This window comes from Tyto alba, unplaced genomic scaffold, assembly GCF_018691265.1.
Source record: "Tyto alba isolate M040663 unplaced genomic scaffold, T.alba_DEE_v4.0 Super-Scaffold_40, whole genome shotgun sequence".
NCBI classification, from domain to species: domain Eukaryota; kingdom Metazoa; phylum Chordata; class Aves; order Strigiformes; family Tytonidae; genus Tyto; species Tyto alba.
In genome coordinates this window covers 10,005,625-10,018,657 of record NW_024881316.1, presented here as the reverse complement: position 1 = coordinate 10,018,657, position 13,033 = coordinate 10,005,625, and the positions used below count along the sequence as shown (strand labels likewise).

General features: G+C 48.3%; 1 protein-coding gene across 6 annotated transcripts in view; it reads right to left on the bottom strand.

Moving 5' to 3' along the window:
* The window catches only part of BACH2 (BTB domain and CNC homolog 2), a 198,292-nt gene extending 190,589 nt beyond the window's left edge, over nt 1-7,703 (bottom strand). For 3 of the 6 annotated variants that reach the window (XM_042803527.1, XM_042803530.1, XM_042803529.1), the window contains exons 1-2: nt 5,704-5,787; nt 4,560-4,649 (exon numbers count right to left, since the gene is read on the bottom strand). The gene's annotated coding sequence lies outside the window, so the exon portion shown is untranslated. Of the gene's footprint in view, nt 1-4,559; nt 4,650-5,703; nt 5,813-7,061 lie in introns of those variants that run through there. The other 3 variants (XM_032989902.2, XM_042803531.1, XM_042803528.1) reach the window with 3 other exon arrangements.
* Between the last annotated feature and the right edge of the window lie 5,330 nt (nt 7,704-13,033).

Sequence of the window (13,033 nt, the reverse complement as noted above, 5' to 3'; positions counted from 1 at the left end):
TGTAAATTCACAACTGCAGATGGATAATTCACTCTGCTTCTGCAAATGCTTTTGTGATGGACTAAGAAAGGAAGAAGAAAGGAGGGAAGAGAAAAACTGCAACATGAAGATCAGTTAAAAAATCATCAGTCAGCAGAAGCTATCGTTTTAGGATCCTTATGAGTAATCAGAATAGAGTCTGTAAATAAAGCAGCAGTTGTACAAGAGAGTAAGTTTTCATCTTTGTGCAGATGAAGGAATCCTTTCATGCTAATGGCCAGCGATACTGCCGCACAGGAGATAAAAAACAAACTAAGAAATAGCAAAATTCTGAAAATTAAAGATGGCTAAAACCAGATTTTTAAAGTTTAATCAGAGTTCCTTGCTGGCTTTAAAGATTCCTCCCATAAAAAGGGGTGGAGGATAGGAGACTGTCCAGCTTGCAGTCGGCGAGGGAAAACACAATTCATACGCTGGACTTGCCACCTCCAAATTGGGAACAATGCTGGAGGGGATTATTTTTTTTTTTTTTGTAATGACCCATTCACAAAAAGAGAAACAAAATAAACCCCAGAGGTTTATCCCTGCTGAACATCCGTAGCATGCAGATGCACTTTGAGCACAACCTCTGCAGCGGTGTAACGAATTTCTGCTTTATGCTACGCACCCAGCAGAACACAGCCTGGCAAAATGACATAGCGTGTTTTGATATTACTGGGGAAGAAAACCACAGCAAAGCAGTGACCGGAGAACTGAAAATAACCTTTGAACAACGGCTCGGCACTGACGGTCTCTCTGCCTGCGCCTCCTATTGTGGATAGTTTACAGCGAGGGTAGCTCCAAGCTGCACCAGACACGTGAGTCAGCAAGAGCAGCTTGTAGGAAACTGCTGACATGTTCAATTGCTCTCAAATACACTGAACACACCTACCCGCTAAATAAAAAACAGGCTGCATGCAAATCAGGGTAAAGGAAAACCTCCACACCTACAGTTCCTGTTTTCCTAGTTCAGGTTTAAATTTTAAAGCGATCACTAATAAAGAAAAAAAGAAACCCTCAGTGGATGTCAGCTATAATAAGTAGCTATGATTAAGTCTCGAGGGTCATTTTGTTTACTTAAACAGACGTAACTGCTTTTCCTCTTTTCAAAAAAACAAAATTGCTGCTCCACAGCCCAGAAGCCCTGCACGGTGACAAGCAGTAAACAGTTCCTGTTTTTCTTAGCGGGGAGACTCCTTCTCAACCTAAGCACCAAAACCCACCTACTCATCGCAGCCCGGCTGAGCGTTTTTAAAGCTCAGAAGCAAAAAAAATAACCTTCCAGCTTCCATTTGAACTCCTCCTGGGGGTAAACTGGAAATTCCCAGGTTTTCTGTCCCTAAAAGCTTTTCGAACATCTGTTCAGCTGATACAAAAGCAGAGAAAGTTGTATGCAAATTATAGGTTCTGGGAATAAATCTGGGAGAATCTGTCCCTTTCACACTAAAAAGAAGAAAATGGTGTACCTCAGGTCCCGGTGCCTCCTGCCCCTGCAGTCACCACCTCCTTCTCTTCTTCCTTTGAGGCACTGAACCTAAAGCATACCCGGTTGCTCTGAGGGCAGGTTTGCACCAAGCAAGAGTAAATAGCAAAGCGGGGAACGGAGACAGAGATCAGGGAGGGATGAGGGGCTACGCACACAGGGGCTGCACGCCTGGCAGCCCCCTCACCCACGCAGGAGCTGCAGCTCAGCCCCCACCCCACGTAAGGAGCTTCTTGCAGGCAACCTGTTTCAAGCCAAACGGGGACACGACTATCGACCTGCTGAGGTGCTGGTGCAGCGCAGCTGGCGTTCTTCAGGTTGTTGCTGTGGCTCTTTCTGCACGAAGATCAATGCAATCAAGCAGAGGAGTCTTCCGAGCCCGATTTTTGACGGATCGAAGTTCTGCCGTACATGTAAACTTTTAACATAAAGGTTTTCCTGAACTTATTCCCTCGTTCCTTTTTATTTACCTGTTCTGAACATGTGGTCGCTCTTTGATCAATACCATTAGTTCTAGTAACTCAGGAGCTTCGAGTCCATCACTGGCCACAAAGGCATTTGTATGCACTCCACCGCTTGCCCGCTTTAAAATTATAATTCATAGTCCAACAGTAGCACAGTAAGTAGTGCTCTTTTCAATCCACTACAAAGATGTTTCTGCCTAACTAAAAAGCAAAATGAACACATTGCAACTCAGCTGGCTATATTCATACATTTTACATCATCTTGATGCAAGCTTCAAGCAAACGCATAATACTCAGGCAGCTGCCAAGGTTGATGTCTTTTGGCTGAATTTAAAGGAATGATGACCATTTTTTGTAAAAAGCTGAGTAAGTAGTCTGAGCACTGCTCTGGAAAACCTTAGGGAGTTACTGGGGGTAGGAATCCACTGCCCATTCAGCTACTACAACAAAATCATTTAGGCTCCTGCTAAAATATCAGCAGAGAACTGCAGTGTCAGAAAGACTCTCTTCCACATTCTCTTAAAGCGTCTGTACCCAGGAGGAACACTGAAAGCAGCAGGACTAACTCGGACTTAAAGAAAGCTTTAAGTTTAAATCCAAATTTTCTTCAACACATTCATGGAATGACTGGTATATTTCCCCTAACACACTTCAACCCAGAAACCACTAATATATGACCATCACACCCAAAATTTGCCGAGCTGCAAATTCAGACCCCGAGGTAGAAGACGGAAGCATGCACGCCTTCAAACAGAAGTCAGATCTGCTAAACACTACAGGTACATTCATGCAACTTGTAAACTGAGAAGCCATTCAGAGAGCATTCCTTTGAGTAAAAAGGCACGTACATTTTGATTTGAATATATAAACCATGTTCATACTACCTAAATTAAAATCACAAGAGACTCTGTTTGCGTCACACAATAAATGCTATTCAATTTACACCAACAGTTTATTCCATAAAAATGTCATTACTACTGAAATTATTTTGCATATATTAATGTTACACATCTAATTTTTCAGCTTAGTGCTATAAACATCTCCTAGCTATGCTTTAAGAGGTCTCCTCTTTATCTGTGCATATGTGAAATCCTAATCAAAAAGAATATCACAGGCACACAATGAGAAAACATCTCTTTTTATTCTTCTTGTATTTTTAAAACAACAACAAAAAACTTGATGGCTAATTTTTTTTTTTTTTTTCCCCATGGCTGGTGATATTTTAGAGAAAACCTTAAGGAAAATAACTAATTGGCAATCACACTGCAGCCTCATTAAGAAAGATAGCTATTACACTTCAGAACCGAAAATCAAGTAATGAAAGTTTTAAAATAAGGGAGGGCAGGCAGCTTCTGTCGCATATTCCACACTACACATCATCCACACAGGGTTTTATTTTCAGCTCTCTTTGTCATTAATTATGGGCACACAGAAAGAGATACGCAAGTCTGCTATACAGCATGGGGATTTTATTAAACTCATTAATTTCAATGAGCCTCTGAGGCCTTCTACAATGTCGAAGATTTACCAGAATCCCCTCGTATTAGGGGCGTCCTGTCAATGCCTATTTATTGGGATTTGAACTGTTATTCTCAGCTAGCAACTCAGGTGCTATCTCTAACTTTCCTTCATGCCCAGCACAGAAGAGCGAACAGACAATGTTTTCTTGGTGCAAAATGAACGACAGAAAGCAAAGAGGGAAGGAGAAGAGTCTTTCTCACCTACATCACCAGCGCACCCCGCCACTGGGCATGACATTAATACCAACACATGTTTGGGATGTACTCCTAGTCCTTTTCTGACCTGGAGGCACCTGTCCCAGCACTGGTTCCCAGTGTGAGATATCCGGGCACAAACAATTGCTGATGACTAACCAGTTGGGAACTGCCAGCATGTGTAGCAGTCGTGCAACTTTCCCATCCAATCCTCACAATTGTGAAAGTTTTCAAAAAATGTAGTAGTTCCAAGCACAAGTTACACACCAGAGCTGCCCAGAAACACACACTCTGCTTCTGTGAGGCATTTCTGCAAAAGATATCCAAATATCCCGACAACCATCCTACCTCCAAAACCACTAGGGACCTTTCTTGCCCACTTGACAGCTCAGTGTACCGGCATACATCTGTTTGAATGGATCATCCAGCCTTGCAGAGCAAACTAACAGGAAAACTAAACCCATGATCCTAATTTTTCAATCCTTTTCCAATTAGTCACAGCTTCCTTCCATTTCTTGCAGAGCATCTTTAGAACATATCCTTTGAAGCTGGAGGGTCAAATGTGAAAAACGATGCTGAAAGCACAGGTTCAATACACCGCAGGGAAGTACGGCACCGATCCATCTTGCTGCACAAGTGCCCAGATCCCGGTGACGGGGGGTAGGCAGGTGGATACAAAAGGCAACACGGGCTTTTGAAAGAAAAAGCCCGCATCTGAAGTGGAATTTTATTTCTATCTGTCAGATGTAAAGACTCCTAAAACACCGTTTTCAAGCTGTTGCTACAACAGCCCCATAGACAACAGCCGAACAGACAACCTTATCATTATTCTATCCATTTAACCAAATGCAATTATCTCAAATTTCAGTATTTACATACCTGAAGAAGTCAATTTACCCAAGCACCACCACCCTCTTCAAACTGCAGAGCATTCCACCATCTACAGCAGAATCTCGGACAATTCCCAGCCTGAAAAAAATGACTTGTTTCTAGCTCGAGCCCCGCAATACCAAATTGAAACAGTCACAAGTTCAGCGACAGTTCCAAAGTCTTTGAGAATGGGCTTTCATCACAAAAACATTGACACGGCTTCAAGTAGAGCAAACAGCAACCCCATAATTTCCCAATCTTTCCAACACCCTAAAGAGTATTTCTAGTAAGATGTCATCCCTGCCTCGCATTTATCACTAAAGAATGAAAAAGGGGGTTTACTCCGGGGGGAGGGGGGGGTGCCGGGGCTCCAGCAGCAAGGGCACGATGATCTCACGATAGCTGGGAGCGTTTTAAGCAAGACACCCGCCGCATTACAAAAATAGCCTGCTCCACAAAAGGAGAGGCATGATTTCACACTTCGCGTCTTTCATGACAGCCAGCGTCTCCGCGGCGCACCGCCTTGCCTACACGCTACGTTTTAATGATCCAAGAAACTGTTATCGGAGTTCACATCTCTCTCTCTCTCTCTCTTTCTCCCCCCCCCCGAACCTATAGGAACGGGGCGGGGTGGGACGGACACACGGACACACACGCGACACGGAGGGGACGGCGCAGGGCCGGGGGCGCGGCGCGGTGCCCCCGCTCGCCCCGAGCGGCTGCAGGTGGTGGCGGGGCTGGGGGGGGGGGGGGGTAGTGGGGGGGGGGTACCCCGGGATTGGGGGGGGGGGGGGGGGCTGCCCCGGGGTTCCCGCGGAGCGCTGCGCGGGGGGAGGCGCGGCCGAAGCCCGCCGCGCGCGCCCCGTTACGCAACGCGCGTGTTTCCCACTTTAAGCGCTCCGTGCTCCCCAAAAAGCTCCGCGGCCGCGCCGGGGGTGCAGGAGCACACCCACACCCTCCCCTTCACCCCCCCCCCCCACACACACCGCCTAACCCCGCGCAACAGCTGCTCGGGGAGGAGGAGAAGGAGGGGAAAAAAAACACGCTGCCCCCCCACCCCCGCCCCTTCCCGCCAGCCTCCCCTCCCCAAACTTCGCCCCCCGCTTTCCCCGTCCCCAGCGGGGCTGCCGAGCCGCGGAACAGGCGCACTCACCTCGCCTCCGCGCAACTTTCGGGGGTCGCCCCTCTCGCTGCACCCTGGGGAGGGGGGAGAAGGGGAAGGGGGGGGGGGGGGGGGGGAAGAGGTCGTAGGGCGGGGTGGAGCGGTCCCGGGGTGGGCGGGTGAAGCTGTTACGGCTGAGGTCTGGGGAAGGGAGGGGGGGGGGGGGGGGAAGGTGTTTGCTCTTGTTGCTGCTGCTGTTGTTGTTGTTGTTTCGGAAATTCTTATTAATATTTCTCCGCGGTCAGAAACCTGCACCCTCCCCCCCCCCAAAACGAAAAAAAAAAGCCCCGACCCAGAGGCTCATCACATGGCGATTGCTTTGAACCAGCTGCTTCCAGAGCCAAAGTCTTGCGGAGAAAAATAAAGGGGGAAGGGAGGGAGGGAGGGAGGGAGCGAGGGAGGGGGCTGGCAGGGGGGCCGGAGGAGGAGAGAAAGCCGCAACAGAGGGAGGGTGGGAAGGAGGGAGGCGGGGAGGGGAAGGGGGGGGGGGGGTAAGAAGCGGCACGGCGGCGGCTGTGTGGCTGCCGGAGCGCGGCACCCGGGGCCGGCGGCGGAGGCAGCCCGGCGGAGATGGGAGGGGGGGGGGCCGGGGCCGGGGCCGGGGGCGGGGGGGGGGGGGGGGGGGGGGGAGGCGGCGCTGCGCTGCCGCCGCGGCCGCTGCTGCCCGGCTCTGCCGCCCCCGCCCCTCAATCGCTACATTGTTGACATTCGCAAGGCTGACATCACCACCCGCCCCGCCCCGCCCCGCTCCATTCACAATAACGCTACGCCAACGGCGCAGCGCCCGCTCCCGCGCCTGCCCCGGCCCCTACGCACGCTCGGCGGCGTACGGCCGCTCCAAGAATAGCGGCGCCGCTGGCATGCCGCCCGCCCGGCCCCGCCCCTCCGGCTCTGAGCGGCCAGCGCATGCGCAGGGCGGGCTCTCCCCCCTCCCCTCCCGCTCTTACCGGGAGGGGGGGGGGGGCGGTGTGCGTGCATGCGTGCGGCCGCGGGCGTCGGACCCCGCGCTGGGGCTCGCGCCTCGGGCCGCAGGGGGCTCTGGGAGCCGTAGTCCGCCGCCAGCAGGCGCGGGAGCGGGGTGAGGGGACGCGCCATGGCGGCGGGACGATTTGGGTCCCGTTCCACCCACCCACCCCGCCCCGCCCCGTTCTACCCCCATCTCGGCTCCGGCGTGGCCCGTCCCCGCCGCGCTGGCCGTGGCCGGGGGGCGGTGTGCGCCTCCCCGGGGCGGCGCGCCTGGGGGAGGCCGGGGGCTCGGCCCCGCCGCCAAGGCCTGGCCGTCACCCAGGGACGGCCGCGGGCAGGGTACGAGGGGCACGGGCAAAAAAAAAAAAAAAAAAAATACCCACCCGGTCACCCCTCGCTGCCGGCGTGAGCCTCGGTGTTGATCCTGGTGATATTTACTGTGCTCCGCCCCCGGAGAAACCTCATCCTACTTATATTGCCGACCGCAAGCGTCCAACAGTCATGAGTCAGCCCTGCCAAACATCACAAGAATAGATAAGTGCTCCCGAGACTAAAAACAAAAACAAAACCCCGTCAAGTGTCCCCAAGGCGAGAGGGTTGCATGCCCTTTGCCTCGCCTCGGCGGGTGTAAGGTGCGGGTTTCCCAGTCCTTTCCCACCCCCGGGCTTGGCGCCACGGTCCCGTTCACCAAGTGGAAAACTGCGATTCCTGAAAATTATCCTGGGGCCAGCAGCCAGCGCTCACGAGCGAAACCCCAAATGTCACGAGCCACGAAATGCGATGGGGAGAACCAGTTAACGGATAAACTGCGTTCCACAAGCCCGCGGTGCTCCGCCGGGCTGGGACCGAAAAGCGTAAAGATGACAGACAGCTGATAAAAAGGAAAGTTGGAAAATAAATGATTCACAATAGGGGCCATGAGTGAGATTATCTCTGGAGACATCTCTAATTAAAGGGCGTTGGATAACTAGAGGGTTACATTTTCCTGGGTCAGTGGTCTTGAAAAAGAAATTTCTGTTGCAGTAAATGTCAATAAAGGATGATGGTGACCTACTGCTAGCCAAAGCACGTTCAGTAATTAATGTGCGCATGTTTGTTATTTTTTTTCTGTGTTTATGTCAGTTTTTATTGTACATTTTCACCCTCTGTTTCCCTTTTTCACTACAGACAGATGATATATAGTGTTTTCCCTATCTTTTGGAGAGGAACAATTTCTGTGAAGATATTTCACTGATGCCTTCTCCTGAAATTGCAGCAGCTCCATCGGGCTACTTGCGTTTTCAAAGTCTAACCGACCGAAAGCGACAGAAAACTATGCAAATACGGTGCATGCCAACACAAAATCAACTCTTTGTATGTAACAACAAATATATTGTCACTTTTCAAAAGCAGAGTTCTCCCCTGGCTTGCATTTTGCACGGTTGTCCGCTTGTGAAAAGTGAAAAGCGTTTTAGTTCAGTAGCATTTTACCCCTACTTTCCCTAGCTACATGTGGCTGCAGAATAGCACCCCACTGGAGAATTCGACTCATAAACTTCACTTTCCCCTTCCAAGTAATGTTCATATAAAGCCTTGCTCACAAGTGCCGTTTAGGTTCTGGTTCTGCAGACATATATGGTGTTAAGCACGTGAAAAGTCCCACAGTGTGTAAGGGGACTTGTCATGTGTTTAAACGCTAGCGGGACTGAGTCTCCTCCTTGCCTTGTTTTTCCTAGAGACACAAAAATAATTTTGTATTGGCGTGAGAGATAAAAATACTGTATTGAGAAGGACGGAGAGATAAAAATAAGCCATGCAGCATTTGTAATGCTTTAGTTAGCACGCTACGTGCCCATTATGCCACCGCATTCACAGTGCACGTATTCTGTTATTTACAACACACTACGGGAGATAGGGCTCCAGGTGGCCAAAGCCAGCCGAATAGAAAACTCAACAAAGCACTCTGCACACCTCTGCCCATAGCACGCATTTCTGAAAGGCGCAATAATTGCCATTTATCTCACTGGCCAACATTTTTAAATGAACGATACTATTTGGCTTAAAGGAAGCATAAAGCAAGACTGTCCATTTTAGATTTTATTGTTCTGTTTACCCTGTGATAAAATTTGCAGGGAGTTCGGTGTGAACCAGCTCACACTTGTGCAGGACAGAAATCGACACAGAGTGAAAGGAAGCTAGAGCCAAGCAGGGATTGGGCACATAGGCTTTCTGAAAACTCACCAAGCACCTCTGTGCAGCCTTTGGTACCCAAATACTATTAATAAGTTTATGACCAATTCATAATACAAGACAGACTTCAGATTCCTGTATATCATTCAGATTGAGATTTTATTATGGTCGTTATTCTCTACATAACACTAGAAAACCGGGGAAAAACTGACAGAGTTGATTTTCAAAGACAGAAGGAATATTACACTGAGTGAAACCTACAGTTTAAAAATGCTATTTTTATATCATGTGTTTTACATCTTAATGCATTGGCTTCCCAATTCATTCCCAAACTGCTTATATTCCAGCAACAAATCCAGCCTGATCCTGTTTCCATTGCAATCAACTATCTCCACGCCTCAATTTTTGTATACATAACTATTTCTGGACCATTTTTATTGAAGTACAGCCAAACATATATTCCAGACAAATATGAATTATTTGAGGAGATGTCATGTACGGTCTCGCAAAATGATCCACAATTTGTCAAGCAACAACGAAATAAGATAAGAATAAATGTGAAGAGGTACAATTTAGAAGTTATCCCGTGAATACTTGAGGGGTGACTTGCCGTGAACACTGCAACACTATCCTCGAGAAAAGGCTACATCCACACATTCAGCAACTGGTTTTAGCTCAACTCTGTGGACAGATTTCCTGGTTCCACGTTACCTTTACTAATGTCTTAATTAGGTGGTTTCTCCACACTCCCGTGACTTCATCCCTTTAGAGAGGACTGCCTGGTTGAGCTCGTGGCACTTGACCTACTTTTCAGCCTTTTCTTTATGGATAACACAAAACTTTCCAGAATATCTGAATTATGAATATCTATTTCAATCATATTTCATATGTAAATTTAAAAGATTTTAAATAGAATCTGATATTGTAAAACATGTCCCAACATCCCTTTCTGAGATCTCATTTGCATATCAATCTCGTTACTTGAATAGTCTTAATAGTGCCACTTGTTGGAGAGCTCTGTGTATTGCAAGGTATTTCAATCACGTATTTATTAAAAGAAATTGCTTTTTCCTGGTGATAGGTAATTCCTAGTTTAAAGTGCTACGGGAAGAAATGACAGTACTGCACAGAACAACTTTTGTTGCAGGGTTGGCTTCAACTGCGCTGACTCGAAGACTCTGTGAACGAGCAACACGTCTGTGGATCTTATGCAACTTGATATTTACAATGGTAATGAAGGAGTGAAAAAGGAAAAATAAGGACAAATCTTGTGGCTTTTAATTGAGGAAATTGTCGTTTCCTTCCAAAGTACATTTTACCCTGCAGCATCTGGGTGAGAAAGATCAGCTTTCCTGGATAAGCCCTGGTCCTGCGCACAGATCTAAGTCATTATTGATAATTATGCACATGTTCTCCTGGGTTGTGCAGGTAGAATTCATGAAATTGCATCATTTTCTTTGCAGTGATTAAGAAATTCACAGTTGATTAATGATTGTACTACAGGCACCATGTGTCTTTTCGCAACCAGATTCTAACACACCCCAGGTACATCGTGTTTCCAGGAGCACTGACGGTACGAGCAGCACGCCGTGAGTCAGTGACGGCTGCGAGGGAGACATTGTCATGGTGCGTGATATCAAAGATCCACGATGTAACGTCTGCGCAGCATGGCTTGACATCACATCAAAAGCTCCACAAAGGAACATTTGCCACGCACAGAGCATCAGATCTCCGGCATGATATTTTGAGGAGCCGGTGAGATATAATATTTGAAGTATACTGAAGTATTAACGAAGAGTTGTTGCTGGGATTAAAATTACAGTGTCAGGAAGCAAGGCAGGAAAAAATGGCAGGCACTGACCTTCAAAAAAATAGATGCAGATGGCATAATAGAAAGGGAGTTTACAGAGCTGTTGACTTCGTGTATCAAGAAATCGAGGGTCAGGAATCGTTAAGGTTTACACACTATGGCCAAAACATGTTCTGTGGTCACTAAGTCAAAAGGTACAATCTTCTCTGGTGTTTATCTTTTTCAAAAAAAGAGAAGTAAGCTCTTCATATCCCTCGCTTGCTGGGGTTGCCGAACTGTGGTTTGGCATACAGTAATTTGGGAAAAGTAATTGCAACACCTATGATAGACAGATAGGATGAACAGCCTAAATATTATTCTTTCCATTGGTTTTACAGAACGGCAGAATTTGTCAACCCCAGAGCAAACACAATCCTAACATCCTTCTGGTGTCTTGAAGTTCAGTGCCGTGAGAGGCGGTCCAGATACAACCCACAGCAAGTCCTGGCGATAGCCAGCGAGGTCAAGGCTTTGTCCTTGCCCATTTTGTCTTTAAATCAGTGTCACCTTCTGAGATCTTCATCAGCTCTGTTACTGCTTTTATTTTTATTTTTTTTTTACTTAGTATGTTCATTATTATTTACAATTAGTGAGTAACATTTTAGAATTTGCATTTAAAATTGTATTTTAAAATATAATGTAAAACTATATATTTTTTTAGTGTTCTAAAGGTCAAACCTTTCAAATTCCCCGATTCTGCAGGTCAGGATGATCCCAGAGTCAGCTCCCAAAAGCAAGAACATCTGTAATGACATATTTAAACCTCAGTTCATATTCCTCTTTCACTAAGAATCAGTGCAGGCAAATCAGATCCAGAAGTCATTTGAGGGTGATTGTGGGACAAAGCTCAACGTTGTTTTAGCTCAGCTTGCTCAGAAGCCTTGTAATCCATTTTCTCAACAACCCTCTGTCTTTACAGTTATCTGGAAAAGTGAAAATATCTGCAGCAAACCGTGAGAGTGAGGACAAAGCATCTGCCTTGGCAAGGCTGTCCTTGTGCAAACCAAGGGATGCACCAGAGGGTTAGAAAAAAGCTCTTTTCTCTTGAGCACTGCTGAGGAAGGGAAAATGTCTGGGAATAAAGAACAAGGAGCGTGCGCGGAGGTTCATCCAGATGTGACAGAGTGGTGTTTGTGCTCTAGACAGTAAATATCAGGCGGGACGCTTTTTCCACTCAAGAACACAGAGATATTTCTGAGCAGTCTTAGTCCCAGTTCTGACATGTCACAGGACATCAGTAATCAGACAAATTTTAATTCAAAGTCATGATTTTGGGAAGGAACAGAAGATAGGTAATTAAAAAAAAAAAAAAAAAAAACAAAACCACCAACTATTCCCGTGGGAGAAATTGCTATTTCTAAGCAGTCTTCTACTCTACGTAGTCTTTAACATCAATCAGAGTTTATGCACATGCACCAGTGGCTGACTAGACCCAAATCCACTAATTAAGAGTAAAAGCCTTGAGGTAATTATTACTCACAAACAAAGATACTGAGTTTGTAACAACTCTTGACTTTCTAGCGCCTGTGACTCTGCTTTCAGTGGGTAACTGTAACAGGGACTTCGTGCAAACAAATTTCTTTCCTTCCAGGCTGGACCGTGCAGCCCCAGCAGAGGACATCTTGCTGTTGAGGTTGCAAGGAGTTTCTCTGGAACTGGAGGTGGCGGAGGGATGCCTGACCGGAGGATGCCCAGCTGCCTCTTGTGCCCCTGGGGACCTCTCCCTTGGTCCCGAGGGCTGGGCTGCCGCCGTGGTGGCTGCGCTCCCCCTTTGCCCTCGCAGGAGGAGGCATACTTCACCGAGCCCCGCTGCTGCTTCAGCTGAGGAGGTATTTCTGGTGGTGAGTCGCGCAGGATGGAGCAGGTGGCGGGAAAGGCGAAGCCGTGAGGGCAGTGCGATGCTGGTGGGGCCGGGAGAGGACACGGAGGGGGGCACTGGGGGGGGTGGAGGTGGAGGGGAGCAGGAAGCAGAGTGCAAAGCCACCAGCTTTGGCAGAGCCCGGCAGTGGGAGACGCTGCTGCGTTCCGGGGCATGGCCAGGGTGCCCACCAGCGTGCCTCCGGAGGGAGGGAGGGGTGGGAAGTGACACGCAGCAGCCTGCGGGAATGGCAAATTGAAGAGGCCAAGTCTGGTCGTCCTGTAGCTTAATAGCAAGGTGTGCTTCATGTAGCTGGAGCATGAGAAGGCGGGAGGAGGTCGGGGACGGCTCCTGGCTGAACAGAAGCCAGAGAAGGACGGGTGGGAGGGCAGGTGGGGAACAGGGAGGGCGCAGGTGCACTGGCACTCGGCAGGCACACCGTGGCCATACCGGGGCACGGTGGCTCCCACCGCCCCTGA